This window comes from Simochromis diagramma, unplaced genomic scaffold, assembly GCF_900408965.1.
Source record: "Simochromis diagramma unplaced genomic scaffold, fSimDia1.1 OVJJ01000165.1, whole genome shotgun sequence".
NCBI lineage: Eukaryota > Metazoa > Chordata > Actinopteri > Cichliformes > Cichlidae > Simochromis > Simochromis diagramma.
The window spans coordinates 179,694-190,545 of NW_024387467.1; the positions used below are offsets into that span (position 1 = coordinate 179,694).

At 42.3% G+C, this 10,852-nt stretch overlaps 1 long non-coding RNA gene across 1 annotated transcript; it reads left to right on the forward strand.

The window, feature by feature from the left end:
* Positions 1-452: 452 nt before the first annotated feature.
* On the forward strand, positions 453-6,680 carry LOC120723388. The gene is made up of 2 exons (XR_005693732.1): positions 453-2,025; positions 6,533-6,680. It is a non-coding gene; the product is annotated as an uncharacterized LOC120723388 (long non-coding RNA).
* Positions 6,681-10,852: the final 4,172 nt, after the last annotated feature.

Sequence of the window (10,852 nt, forward strand, 5' to 3'; positions counted from 1 at the left end):
GGTATTAGAGATTGACTTCTTGGAATTGAAGTGAAGCGCTTGAACCTGGGATTGCGTTCTTGGAATTGAGATAACATTTATGGCTATTAGAGATTTGACTTCTTGGAATTGAGATGAAGCTCTTGAAACCTGGGATTGCGTTCTTGGAATTGAGATAACCTTTTCTGGTATTCGAGATTTACTTTCTTAGAACTCAGATACAGTTTTTGGTATCTGGGATTGTATTCCTGGAACTGAGAATGGCTTTGGAATTAGAGCTTGCTTTCTTGGAACTGAGATTAATGTCTTTGTCAAGGGCCGGCAACCTTTTCTGATGATGAGTGACGTCTAAAATTTCCTTGGAAGTCAATGTGCCATACTGCATATATTGCATTAGCAATAAATTTAATAACGCTCTATATGGAGAGTTACCACACTATGTAGAACAACTTTATAGAATTATATTTGTTTGCAGATGTTGGCAGCTATCAGCGAATCGTTATCCACTGTTTTGAAACAAAAAGAAGACACTTTATCCATAACAAGAACCAGTTGAACTCTCAAGATGGCTGCTAGGGTGCAGACACACAGCTTGGCAGGTCCTGCCAAAAAACCCACCTAAAAAACCATCTAAAAACCCCTGGATCTTGACATCAACTTGTCTTTTTGTTTTTATACATTTTTATCTTCTGTGGAGTTTGACACGTCCAAGAAAGCTGGATAATTATACCACTTTCCCAGCCAAATGGAGTCAACATCTTTTGTTCACAAGATTCTTGGATTTTGGTCATGCTAGACCACCCCCAGGTAAACATGAACAATCAAATATACCACAACTGTTGCTGGAGATTCTGAAACTTGTTCTGATGCTACTTTTGGCTGGTGATTTAGAACTAAATCCTGGACCTAATTCGAACATCAGGGATTTGGACTGGCTACAACTAATTAGCCTAGTTAGCCTAGGCCTGCCTGGGCCTCCATCTCAGCTGCCTGGGCCTCCATTTCAGCTTCCTGGGCCTCCATTTCAGCTGCCTGGGTTTCCACCTCGGCTGCCTAGACATACACCTCAGCTGCCTGGGCCTCCACCTCAGCTTTGTATGCATACAATGTGACTCCCCATGCCACCACAGGTCACTCGCCGTATTACCTCATGTTTGGAGTGCACCCCCACCTTCCTGTAGATGCTTTACTGGGGCAGGAGCAGGTGCTTGATAAGAGACATGACTGGCTGGTTGTGCATCAGCAGCGCTTAAATGAAGCACATAACAGAGCAAGGCAGTACACGGAGCAGAAAGCAGCAGAAAGGCTTGAGCTGGACAAAACCCGGGTCTATTGCCCCCCTGTTGAAGTAGGTCAGTTAGTTTATCTGCGACACTGGCCCCAAGGCAGGAACAAAATTCAAGACGCCTGGAGCCCTGTGGTTTATAGGGTTGTCGAAGTCCAGGGCAGCACACATGCAGTGGAGCCTGTGGAGGGTGGGCCAGTAAAACGGGTTCACAGAGCTAACCTTAACCTTGTATTGGCCCAATTCCTGCACCCAGGAAAAAGAAAAATAATGAATCCCCTGTGGTAGTGGGTCCTATGACAGAAGAGAAAACAGGCTGTTCAGATTCAGATCCTGAGTATGTGTTGTTCGGAGAAACCTCATACCCAATTGCAGAGCAGGGGTCTGGTGAAGACGGAAGCAGTTCAAAGCAGTGGCGTTTCAGAGTCTGTAAACACTGATGATGCTCGTGTTACTGCACCGTCTGCCTCTGAGCAGGTGTCCACACCAGAGACAGTTGCTACTGAAACCAACAGGGATATTGGGGTCATTACACCAACACCAGTGCCCCGTCGGAGTAAAAGAGCTAATGCTGGAGTGCATTCAAACCCTTACCATGTCCCTGTATCAGCATGTCATGCCATCACCTTGAGCCCTGAGGTGCTGTCTCAGTTATTGACTAATATGGGTACTGCCCTCTTTAAAGAAGCAGTGCATGAGTTGAGATATACCAATTGAGTCACCGGGGACGTTGACTCTTAAGCAGGGGAGAATGTAGCCAGGTGGAAGTTCGATATTATGGGACATGCCACTGGATGGCGCTGTTTCTTTTGGGGTACCCCTGAGAGCGCAAGGGATCATGGGGATCTACAGAGACATTCACGGGAGTGCTAGCTTGCATTGGTGTTATGTGGGTGTGCAATGCCTTTTTTCGCTGCGTGATCTGTTTTGAATGCAAAGTGTGCAACGGTTAAGGCACCAGGAGTGGCTGCAACCAACTTCGCCATTCATCTCAGAGGGATCTATATTCCGTTTTCTGCTGAATTAATGCACTGTATGTATTTGAGTTCACACTTGTATTATACTATCTCTGTGGGTAAGAGGGAAATGTACCTTGTTAACTGTTTAATCTTGGCTCTGTATCTTAGCAGGAGAAGCCACTACAGTTATTTTTGCACTGCTAAGTTTGTTTTATTTATGTATGGGTTTATATCAGACACAAAATGACACTAGATGTCCTTGAGATCCAGATGCTGATAAAGTTGGGGAAATAACCTGCAGTAGCAGTGGGTTACCAGTGCACAAAGCTGTCTGTAACAAGTCTGTAACAATTTTATTTCTTTATTTTTACAACCTTTTTATTTTAATCTGAGCGTTTACTTTATTATTCAGATTAAAAGAACCCCAAAGATAATCTGTGTTCTGGGCTGGTTAATTTAGCCAGGCTACATTGGAATTGAGATGAAGCTCTTGAAACCTGGGATTGCGTTCTTGGAATTGAGATAACATTTATGGTATTAGAGATTAACTTCTTGGAATTGAGATGAAGCTCTTGAAACCTGGGATTGCGTTCTTGGAATTGAGATAACATTTATGGTATTAGAGATTAACTTCTTGGAATTGAGATGAAGCGCTTGAAACCTGGGATTGCGTTCTTGGAATTGAGATAACCTTTATGGTATTAGAGATTGACTTCTTGGAATTGAGATGAAGCTCTTGAAACCTGGGATTGCGTTCTTGGAATTGAGATAACCTTTATGGTATTAGAGATTGACTTCTTGGAATTGAGATGAAGCTCTTGAAACCTGGGATTGCGTTCTTGGAATTGAGATAACCTTTATGGTATTAGAAATTTACTTCTTAGAACTCAGATACAGTTTTTGGTATCTGGGATTGTATTCCTGGAACTGAGAATGGTTTTGGAATTAGAGATTGCTTTCTTGGAACTGAGATTAATGTCTTTGTCAAGGGCCGGCAACCTTTCTGATGATGAGTGACGTCTAAAATTTCCTTGGAAGTCAATGTGCCATACTGCATATATTGCATTAGCAATAAATTTAATAACGCTCTATATGGAGAGTTACACACTATGTAGAACAACTTTATAGAATTATATTTGTTTGCAGATGTTGGCAGCTATCAGCGAATCGTTATCCACTGTTTTGAAACAAAAAGAAGACACTTTATCCATAACAAGAACCAGTTGAACTCTCAAGATGGCTGCTAGGGTGCAGACACACAGCTTGGCAGGTCCTGCCAAAAAACCCACCTAAAAAACCATCTAAAAACCCCTGGATCTTGACATCAACTTGTCTTTTTGTTTTTATACATTTTTATCTTCTGTGGAGTTTGACACGTCCAAGAAAGCTGGATAATTATACCACTTTCCCAGCCAAATGGAGTCAACATCTTTTGTTCACAAGATTCTTGGATTTTGGTCATGCTAGACCACCCCCAGGTAAACATGAACAATCAAATATACCACAACTGTTGCTGGAGATTCTGAAACTTGTTCTGATGCTACTTTTGGCTGGTGATTTAGAACTAAATCCTGGACCTAATTCGAACATCAGGGATTTGGACTGGCTACAACTAATTAGCCTAGTTAGCCTAGGCCTGCCTGGGCCTCCATCTCAGCTGCCTGGGCCTCCATTTCAGCTTCCTGGGCCTCCATTTCAGCTGCCTGGGTTTCCACCTCGGCTGCCTAGACATACACCTCAGCTGCCTGGGCCTCCACCTCAGCTTTGTATGCATACAATGTGACTCCCCATGCCACCACAGGTCACTCGCCGTATTACCTCATGTTTGGAGTGCACCCCCACCTTCCTGTAGATGCTTTACTGGGGCAGGAGCAGGTGCTTGATAAGAGACATGACTGGCTGGTTGTGCATCAGCAGCGCTTAAATGAAGCACATAACAGAGCAAGGCAGTACACGGAGCAGAAAGCAGCAGAAAGGCTTGAGCTGGACAAAACCCGGGTCTATTGCCCCCCTGTTGAAGTAGGTCAGTTAGTTTATCTGCGACACTGGCCCCAAGGCAGGAACAAAATTCAAGACGCCTGGAGCCCTGTGGTTTATAGGGTTGTCGAAGTCCAGGGCAGCACACATGCAGTGGAGCCTGTGGAGGGTGGGCCAGTAAAACGGGTTCACAGAGCTAACCTTAACCTTGTATTGGCCCAATTCCTGCACCCAGGAAAAAGAAAAATAATGAATCCCCTGTGGTAGTGGGTCCTATGACAGAAGAGAAAACAGGCTGTTCAGATTCAGATCCTGAGTATGTGTTGTTCGGAGAAACCTCATACCCAATTGCAGAGCAGGGGTCTGGTGAAGACGGAAGCAGTTCAAAGCAGTGGCGTTTCAGAGTCTGTAAACACTGATGATGCTCGTGTTACTGCACCGTCTGCCTCTGAGCAGGTGTCCACACCAGAGACAGTTGCTACTGAAACCAACAGGGATATTGGGGTCATTACACCAACACCAGTGCCCCGTCGGAGTAAAAGAGCTAATGCTGGAGTGCATTCAAACCCTTACCATGTCCCTGTATCAGCATGTCATGCCATCACCTTGAGCCCTGAGGTGCTGTCTCAGTTATTGACTAATATGGGTACTGCCCTCTTTAAAGAAGCAGTGCATGAGTTGAGATATACCAATTGAGTCACCGGGGATGTTGACTCTTAAGCAGGGGAGAATGTAGCCAGGTGGAAGTTCGATATTATGGGACATGCCACTGGATGGCGCTGTTTCTTTTGGGGTACCCCTGAGAGCGCAAGGGATCATGGGGATCTACAGAGACATTCACGGGAGTGCTAGCTTGCATTGGTGTTATGTGGGTGTGCAATGCCTTTTTTCGCTGCGTGATCTGTTTTGAATGCAAAGTGTGCAACGGTTAAGGCACCAGGAGTGGCTGCAACCAACTTCGCCATTCATCTCAGAGGGATCTATATTCCGTTTTCTGCTGAATTAATGCACTGTATGTATTTGAGTTCACACTTGTATTATACTATCTCTGTGGGTAAGAGGGAAATGTACCTTGTTAACTGTTTAATCTTGGCTCTGTATCTTAGCAGGAGAAGCCACTACAGTTATTTTTGCACTGCTAAGTTTGTTTTATTTATGTATGGGTTTATATCAGACACAAAATGACACTAGATGTCCTTGATATCCAGATGCTGATAAAGTTGGGGAAATAACCTGCAGTAGCAGTGGGTTACCAGTGCACAAAGCTGTCTGTAACAAGTCTGTAACAATTTTATTTCTTTATTTTTACAACCTTTTTATTTTATTCTGAGCGTTTACTTTATCATTCAGATTAAAAGAACCCCAAAGATAATCTGTGTTCTGTGCTGGTTAATTTAGCCAGGCTACATTGGAATTGAGATGAAGCTCTTGAAACCTGGGATTGCGTTCTTGGAATTGAGATAACATTTATGGTATTAGAGATCGACTTCCTGGAATTGAGATGAAGCTCTTGAAACCTGGGATTGCGTTCTTGGAATTGAGATAACATTTATGGTATTAGAGATTGTTCTGTCCGTATTGTGTGTCCCTTTGCCCAACTTGAGAGACAGCTAACGGTTTCAATGAACATTGGAGGCGGAAGTAAGTTTAAGGCTTTTTACTTCGTCAATAGTTCAATGATTGACATCCTTTTCTTCCCGTAAAACTAAAAACAAACACAAAGTAAATGTCACAAGATGTCTTTTCCTCTTGACACACATTTCTAGGGTATGAACTATACTGTTATATAGTATGTGTAATCAACAGCGACTCAGTATTGATCACAATACAACTTAGCGAGTTTAGCTTCCTCAAAGATAAACATAGCAGATGAAATAACTGGTTTCAAAACAAATCTATGTAATAGAAATGCACCAAATAAACTTGTAAACATGTTGTACATTAATACTCACAAGCAATAACTCTCCAAGGCAGAAACGTTTTAAAGAGCAACAACATATCCTGCAGGCTGACAAGCGACCAGCTTCCTGTTTCCTCTACCCACAGGAACACAGAAAAACCCCAGCAAAATAAAAGCAGGTGAGAATTCCCATTATGACCAGCAGAGGGTGCTGAAGAGAAAGACCCTATGCATGCCATAACAGAGATTGACTTCTTGGAATTGAGATGAAGCTCTTGAAACCTGGGATTGTGTCCTTGGAATTGAGATAACCTTTATGGTATTAGAGATTGACTTCTTGGAATTGAGATGAAGCTCTTGAAACCTGGGATTGTGTTTTTGGAATTGAGATAACCTTTATGGTATTAGAGATTGACTTCTTGGTTTAGCCAGGTGGAAGTTCGATATTATGGGACATGCCACTGGATGGCGCTGTTTCTTTTGGGGTACCCCTGAGAGCGCAAGGGATCATGGGGATCTACAGAGACATTCACGGGAGTGCTAGCTTGCATTGGTGTTATGTGGGTGTGCAATGCCTTTTTTCGCTGCGTGATCTGTTTTGAATGCAAAGTGTGCAACGGTTAAGGCACCAGGAGTGGCTGCAACCAACTTCGCCATTCATCTCAGAGGGATCTATATTCCGTTTTCTGCTGAATTAATGCACTGTATGTATTTGAGTTCACACTTGTATTATACTATCTCTGTGGGTAAGAGGGAAATGTACCTTGTTAACTGTTTAATCTTGGCTCTGTATCTTAGCAGGAGAAGCCACTACAGTTATTTTTGCACTGCTAAGTTTGTTTTATTTATGTATGGGTTTATATCAGACACAAAATGACACTAGATGTCCTTGAGATCCAGATGCTGATAAAGTTGGGGAAATAACCTGCAGTAGCAGTGGGTTACCAGTGCACAAAGCTGTCTGTAACAAGTCTGTAACAATTTTATTTCTTTATTTTTACAACCTTTTTATTTTATTCTGAGCGCTTACTTTATCATTCAGATTAAAAGAACCCCAAAGATAATCTGTGTTCTGTGCTGGTTAATTTAGCCAGGCTACATTGGACTTGAGATGAAGCTCTTGAAACCTGGGATTGCGTTCTTGGAATTGAGATAACATTTATGGTATTAGAGATTAACTTCTTGGAATTGAGATGAAGCTCTTGAAACCTGGGATTGCGTTCTTGGAATTGAGATAACCTTTATGGTATTAGAGATTGACTTCTTGGAATTGAGATGAAGCGCTTGAAACCTGGGATTGCGTTCTTGGAATTGAGATAACATTTATGGTATTAGAGATTGACTTCTTGGAATTGAGATGAAGCTCTTGAAACCTGGGATTGCGTTCTTGGAATTGAGATAACCTTTATGGTATTCGAGATTTACTTCTTAGAACTCAGATACAGTTTTTGGTATCTGGGATTGTATTCCTGGAACTGAGAATGGCTTTGGAATTAGAGATTGCTTTCTTGGAACTGAGATTAATGTCTTTGTCAAGGGCCGGCAACCTTTCTGATGATGAGTGACGTCTAAAATTTCCTTGGAAGTCAATGTGCCATACTGCATATATTGCATTAGCAATAAATTTAATAACGCTCTATATGGAGAGTTACACACTATGTAGAACAACTTTATAGAATTATATTTGTTTGCAGATGTTGGCAGCTATCAGCGAATCGTTATCCACTGTTTTGAAACAAAAAGAAGACACTTTATCCATAACAAGAACCAGTTGAACTCTCAAGATGGCTGCTAGGGTGCAGACACACAGCTTGGCAGGTCCTGCCAAAAAACCCACCTAAAAAACCATCTAAAAACCCCTGGATCTTGACATCAACTTGTCTTTTTGTTTTTATACATTTTTATCTTCTGTGGAGTTTGACACGTCCAAGAAAGCTGGATAATTATACCACTTTCCCAGCCAAATGGAGTCAACATCTTTTGTTCACAAGATTCTTGGATTTTGGTCATGCTAGACCACCCCCAGGTAAACATGAACAATCAAATATACCACAATTGTTGCTGGAGATTCTGAAACTTGTTCTGATGCTACTTTTGGCTGGTGATTTAGAACTAAATCCTGGACCTAATTCAAACATCAGTGATTTGGACTGGCTACAACTAATTAGCCTAGTTAGCCTAGGCCTGCCTGGGCCTCCATCTCAGCTGCCTGGGCCTCCATTTCAGCTTCCTGGGCCTCCATTTCAGCTGCCTGGGCCTCCACCTCAGTGTCCTGGGCCTACATTTCAGCTGCCTGGGCCTCCACTTCAGCTGCCTGGGCCTCCACTTCAGCTGCCTGGGCCTCCACTTCAGCTGCCTGGGCCTCCATTTCAGCTGCCTGGGCCTCCACCTCGGCTGCCTGGGCTTCCACCTCGGCTGCCTGGGTTTCAATCTTGGCTGCGTGGGCTTACACCTCAGCTGCCTGGGTTTCAATCTTGGCTGCCTGGGCCTCCACCTCAGCTGCCTGGGCCTCCACCTCAGCTGCCTGGGCCTCCACCTCAGCTGCCTGGGCCTACATTTCAGCTAGCTGGGCTTCCACCTCAGCTGCTCAGGCATCCACCTCAGCTGCCTGGGTCTCCACCTTGGCTGCCTGGGCCTCTGCCTCGGCTGTCTGGGCCTCCACCTCGGCTGCCTTGGCCCCCAACGCGGCTGCCTGGGCCTCCATCTCGGCTGCCTGGGCCCCCACCTGCTGTACCCAAACTACAGTCTCCGGTAAAGGGTTTCTCATCATTAAATGCTCATAGCATTGTCAACAAAAGGACAATAAATCCTGCTATTAAAATTTACAGAGGAACAAAGATCTGCAAGACATTTAATCAGGCTAAAGTAATCTGGGACACTAAAAATAAACCAAGGGACTTCTATGTGGACACATTAACATTCGCAGTATGTTACCAAAGCATGAGCAACTGGAACATATTCTAAGCAATTCCAATATTTCTATTTTGGGTATCTCTGAATCTTGGCTCACAAGTTCTTCTCCTGAGTCTGCGGTTGTCTTTCCAGAGTACACAGTATTCAGAAGGGATAGAATTGGAACAAGAGGAGGAGGAATACTTCTGTATGTAAAAAAACACCTGGATTGCTCTTTACTTAGTTCACCAACAGATGTCGAAATAGAACATATTTCTGTTAAAATCACTCTTTCCCCAGAAATGTCATTTCCGTTGATCTGTTTATATCGCCCTCCTTCCGTAAAGAATATTTTTTATGAACAACTACAGATATTACTTAAATATCATGCTATAAATAATAAGTCTAATGAAATAATTGTAATGGGAGATTTTAATGTCAACTGGGACTGTGAAAAGGATAGAAAGACACTCTCAAGGACTTAATGGAGACTTTGAACTTTACTCAACACATTGAACAACCCACAAGAATAACAAGACACTCTAAAACTAAAATAGATCTGGTTTTCAGTAATAAGCCCGAGCGAATTATTAAATCTTATAATTTTATCACTGGTATTTCAGACCACAATTTTATATTGTTTTCTAGAAAACGTATAAAATCACGGGTTAAGAATGACTTTCAAAGTTCATCTAATAGGAGATCCTTTTATGAATTCATACCAAGAAGTCAGCGACAAAATGTAGCAGAAGAATTAGCATCAGTTAACTGGGAGCCTTTATTGTGTAGTGATGATCCACAATTCTGCAGCAGTCACTTCACTGACATTGTTAAGGATGTTATATCAACATACTCCATTAGAGGTCGACAAAAAATAAAGACAACATCTAATTTGCCCTGGTTAAACAAAGAGTGCAAGAATTTAATGAAAACAAGAGATCAATTACTAAAGCAGTTCCTGAAAACAGGTCTAACTCTGGATAGACAGAGATTTACTTCAATGCGGAACAAAGTAACAAGAAGTTTGAGACAGGCCAAAGCAAAAATTTTTATAAATATAATTGAAAGAGCCAAAGGTAATGGTAAAATTATCTGCAACACTTAAATAAATTACTAGGCCGTCATTCAAACAAAAGTAAAAATACAATTGAACTTTATGTAAATAACTCTATTGTTAGAGAGCCTCTATCTATAGAGATTGACAGACCACGTGACTTTCGCACATTGCATGCCGGGAACTCGTGGAAAAACAATCCAAGTACCGCATCAAATGCAAGCATTTGCAGCACCGCAAAACATTCATTCTCCGGTTCCAATACCTTCTTGCTTTTTCTTTGTCCCCCAAAAAAGTTATGTACAAAACGAAGGAGAACAATGCCGGTCCATACAAAGACAGACTTGATGAAAAGTCAAAGAAAAGATACGAGGAAAAAATCAAAGGAGTGAAAGGGTTAGACCCTTACGAGCACACAGAGTGGACAAAATACATTAGCGTGCTGCCCAACTTTCACCACGCTCATATTTATAATTACACGGTTCTTGGAGTGAGCGCATACACTCATGAAGATTAGTAACTTCAGGTCACTGCAACAAGCCCAGGTACAGTTTACCGACGGATGGGTACAGGACCTTGAAATGCACCGTGTAGAATGAAAGACCATCGTACGTATCATAAGTTTACCAGTCTCACAAATCGTATTCATAAATACACATTCGTTAACCGTTTATTAATAGGTCCTTTGAGCTCAACGGTAATTAATTAGCAGTGGAAATAATTTCTGGTAGCATCACAGAAATGTAGCAGTGACAATAATATTGTATGCTGTAATCGTACTGGACAATTAGTGATACAAAACAACT